Source organism: Oratosquilla oratoria, chromosome 4 (genome assembly GCF_046742065.1).
Source record: "Oratosquilla oratoria isolate Oo_2021 chromosome 4, ASM4674206v1, whole genome shotgun sequence".
Lineage (NCBI taxonomy): Eukaryota > Metazoa > Arthropoda > Malacostraca > Stomatopoda > Squillidae > Oratosquilla > Oratosquilla oratoria.
Window position 1 is genome coordinate 26541894 of NC_134780.1, and position 5000 is coordinate 26546893.

At 43.8% G+C, this 5000-nt stretch overlaps 1 protein-coding gene across 1 annotated transcript in view; it reads left to right on the top strand.

Moving 5' to 3' along the window:
* The window catches only part of LOC143024696 (uncharacterized), a 223856-nt gene that overhangs the window by 976 nt on the left and 217880 nt on the right, over positions 1–5000 (top strand). The window lies entirely within an intron of this gene.

The following is a 5000-nucleotide window of genomic DNA, read 5'->3' on the forward strand; positions in this document are numbered from 1 at the left end:
TTGTCATGCTTAGCTCCGTGTGTGTCTGTCTATATGTAATAATGATTGAGGATAATGGTAATTGATAATGGTATTAATTGATAATTGTAATAATGATGATGGTATTAATAATGATAATTTTGATAATGGTGCTAATGCTGATGATAATGGTTCTAATGCTGACGATAATGGTGCTAATGGTGATGATAATGGTGATAAAGATACTAATAATGGTGATAAAGATACTAATAACGATGATGATGATAATGGTACTACTAATAATGATGATGATAATGGTACTACTAATAATGATGATGATAATGGTACTACTAATAATGATGATGATAATGGTACTACTAATAATGATGATGATAATGGTACTACTAATAATGATGATGATAATGGTACTACTAATGATGATGATGATAATGGTACTACTAATGATGATGATGATAATGGTACTTCTAATAATGATGATAGATTTATGGAATTAACAACAATACAGAGATAGACAATGTGTGTGTGTGTGTAACTTGGTAGTATCCAGACCAAGTTCAAAAGGACGCCCGGCCCTGAACTTTGAGATGCTCTGGATGGCTGTCGTCTTAGAGTTTGAGTGAGGACACACCGAGTCACACTGTGGGCGTGGGCGCCTTTGTATCTCTGTGTAGAGGTTAATATGTGTCGGGTTTGTCGTAAATAATATAAGAGATTTGCCGCCTTGTGTGTGTGTGTGTGTGTGTGTGTGATCGTACATTATCCACACACCCATGCACACATGTACACGCACGTACACAGGTATACATACATGCATATACACACACACACACTTGCCCGAGTGTGAGCAAACACACGCGATTCATATGATTCATGTGTTGGACTCGTGTGTGTGTGTGTGTGTGTGTGTGTGTGTGTGTGTGTGTGTGTGCGCGTGCGTGCGTGCCAGCGTTTGTGTATGCCCATGTAACTGACTGTGTCGTCGGCAGCTCAGTTTAAGCTGAAATGGTTGTGTCGTTTTGTGTTGTTAGACCACTTCTAGTTTCGACTTTCCTTTAGAATCCTCAGTTATATAAGCGATTGGTTACGGAGTCTGAACTTTCCCCACAATTGTCAGGTGAGAGCTTATTTTGTCCAATTCTTCGAACGTCTCACCTCAGGTCTCCCCTCTCCATTCTCTCCGCCAGCGTTGATATACCAAAGAAGTGAAGCCCTCTTAAGAAGCCAAACAACGTATGTCGTTGTTTACGTCTGTCCGCTCCTCCTCTTCTCCCCGTTTTTTCTTTCAAGATTTTCTCTTCTCTAATGTTTTCTCTACCTAGCGAGACACTGTGTCGATCTGTTACTGCTCTGAGATATGAGCTAGGCTTATGGTCTCTGTCTTCATCTCTCTCTCTCTCTCTCTCTCTCTCTCTCTCTCTCTCTCTCTTCTCTCTCTCTCTCTCTCTCTCTCTCTCTCTCTCTCTCTCTCTTTTTCTCTTTCTATTTCTTTCTCTTTCTATTTCTTTCTCTTTCTATTTCTTTCTCTTTCTATTTCTTTCTCTTTCTATTTCTTTCTCTCTCTCTCTCTCTCTCTCTCTCTCTCTCTCTCTCTCTCTTCGGGCAGTTTTAACCTCTTTCATGTCTTCGTCTTATTCCCCTTCTCCATCACCTCCTCCTCCTCCTCCTCCTCCTCCTCCTCCTCCACCTCCTCCTCCTCCACCTCCTCCTCCTCCTCCTCCTCTGTGCAGGCCTATAACCGCTCGAAGATTTGGCCCATGATCTCCCTCTTAGGATAATTTTCTTTTTATACGCCTTCTTGTAAATCTTTGTCTTCTTCCACGTCATATTTTTTCCATAATTGCGTTAGATTTGTTGTCAATGTTCGTTAAAATAATCACGCATTTCATGCATTGAAACTGTGTGTGTGTGTGTAATCACTTGGTCTTTGGATCACGTGTTAGACTCGTGATCGACAGCTATTTCCCTCCTGGAAGAGAGCTCAGAGCTCGTAGGTCCGATCTATGGGTAATGCTATGACCTTGCACACACACACACACACACAGCCCAACTCACCGCCCACGAGAGTCAGAGTAACGACCCGAAGCACAGCGATACCGAGATAATTTCGGCCCTGGGCAGGATTCGAACTGGGTAACTGCGAGCACCATCGTACTTCACAGTCCAGCGCTCTACCGATGTGTGTGTATTCACTTGGTCTTTGGATCACGTGTTGGACTCGTGATCGACAGCTATTTCCCTCCTGGAAGAGAGCTCAGAGCTCGTAGGTCCGATCTATGGTAATGCTATGACCTTACACACACACACACACACACCCAACTCCCCGCCCACGGGAGTCAGAGTAACGACCCGAAGCGCAGCTGTACCGAAATAATTTCGGCCCTGGGCAGGATTCGAACCAAGCACTACGCGCACCACCATGCTAGTAATTCATCGTTCTACCAACTGCGCCACCGAGTCTCGTGTGTGTGTGCGTGTGCGTGTGTGTGTGTGTGTGTGTGCGTGTGTGTGTGTGTGTGTGTGTGCGTGCGTGCGTGTGTGTGCGTGTGTGTGTGTGTGTGTGTGTGTGTGTGTGTGTGTGTGTGTGTGTAAAAACGAAAATATACATATGAACAACCCTCAAGGGCGCCTACGCTATTGCATGCGTGGGCCATTTCTTTGTCAGTCTTTGAAAAGCTTTCGTTTCTCCCAGCGTAGCTTTCGTTTCTCCCAGCGTAGCATGTCTCCTCCTGCTCCTGCCTTAATGAAGGAATGTTTGTGGGATTTCCGCCTTTGGTGGGATGATAACAGGACGTTGCGAAAGGTCCAAAAGGTTGGTTTCGGTGAAGCCAAAAGGAAGAGAGATTCCTTCGATAGGCCTCTTGTCCGAAACGGCCGTGGAAAGTCTTCATTGCCCAAGAGAGGAAGAGAAAGGCATGAATTGAACAATTGACGAACAATTGACGGTCTTGTAAAGAAAAAATAGACTAAGCAATGCGAAAATTGACGTAAGTTTCAATATAACGGAACATGCAACACAAAACAATCGCTCTAGGATTGCTCAATATGCATGTTTACGTATGTGTGTGTGTGTGCGCGTGTGCGCGCGCGTTCGCAGGGGGCTTGTGAGCGCATGCGTATTTGTATATATTGGCTCACAAAAGATTACAAAGAAGGACCATGCCGACGAGAGACCTTTTGGCCCATAACTAGGTCGGATATGAAAAAAAAACAAAATAATAGATAAATAAATTAATAAAAAAAATGAAATGAAATTAATGAATTATGATAAATAATAAACAGAAATATGTTCAATTATTTAAAGCAAAAGCACAGGCCTACGCCTATTCGATGTATCTGTCAACTTTGATGTACATTCGTATACGTATAAATGCAAATATGACATGTAGATTTTTGCCACACAGTCTAGATTGTTAAGACTAACAATTACATTGTATCTGGCTTAGTATACCCAAATGGTCTAATAGTTGTTGCTAAAGGGAGTGTCGAGTGAATACGTTGTGATGTATTTTGTCACAGCAAATAAATCATGGGTGGGTGGATTTATCTCTGATTTGGGGAATTTCTCAGAAAGTGGTGTGTGACAAAAGGGGGAGTCTCACTCTTATCAGGCACGATAGCACAATGGGTATGATAAAGGCGACAGGAGAGAGAGAGAGAGAGAGATAAGGACGATAACAATGGGAATGGAAAATTACGATTCGTTTGTATAGGATCAGAAATGATAAGTCGTAGAACAATTCAACAGTGTTGTACACAAATATGCCTACTTCATATCCTAAATCTCATTTTACACGTACACGACTTTTCGCCGTGCGCCGTCCACGACGCGACGTCGTGCTGTTCAGTAACCAAGGGTGTCTATGGACATTTAATCACGTTACGACCACGTGTGAAAGCGTCCATAAACATCCATGGCTATTTTAGAGCACGACGTCGTGTCGTCAACGGTGAAAAAGTCGATACGTGTGAAACTAACCTAAGACGTGTGAGGCCCAGGAAGAGGTTGTGTGGGTGTGGGTGTGGGTGTGGATGAGTGTGGGCGTGCGGTGGTTATACGTGAACTTCAAACTGTATAAGGCGCAGTTAAATTGCATGAAAGCACACACACACACACACACACACACACACACACACACACACACACACACACACACACACACACACACACACACACACACGACTCGTTGGTGCAGTGGTTAGAGTTCCCGGCTCCCACTACGGCTGTCCGGGTTTGAATCCCGCTAAGGGATGAAATAATTTCAGTATCGCTGCTCTGCAAGTCGTTACTCAAATTCTTGTTGGCGGGGAGTTGTGTATGTTTGTGTGTGTGTGTGTGTGTGTGTGTGTGTGTGTGTGTGTAAGGTCACAGCAATACCCATAGATCGGTCATATATGAGCTCTGAGCTCTCTTCCGTGAGGGAAATAGCTGTCGATCAAGAGTCAGCACGTGATCTAAGACCATGGTGAATCACACACACACACACGCGCGCGCGCGCACGCACGTTTGTTTTTATCGAAGTGCCAAATTCCATCGATGGAAGAAACTATCTTCGTTTCTAAAGAAGCCGTCTTAGTCTGTTGTCTTGCACCCTTTGTGTGGATGTGATTTTAAACCAGTTTATTCGACGACATTCTGACTAGTCATCCGCTTTATAAAATCGTCAGGCACTCGGCAGAACAGTTTGTACAGAGAGCTAAAGAAGTTTTCTTCAAACAATTGATATAGAATATAATTTGATATGCTGGAGGAAAATTATTTTCCTTCAACATACCAGATTCCTTCCTGAAAGCTGTGAGCTGCAAATTCGCTCCAACAGTCAAAGTTGCTCCTGCGCGTGACGTCATGTCGTTTGTTTGCGAAGTGAGTTGACCTGGTTCTGGGTCAGACCTCCAGTTTCGTCTCGCAGATCTTGCGTTGGTGGTCAGTTGTCCACCTCGCCTTCGAAAAAAGTGACCCCTTTATTTTAAAGGGATTAACATTGGGACGGTGCCAGGTTGCTGACCTCAGCTGACACCTGAAA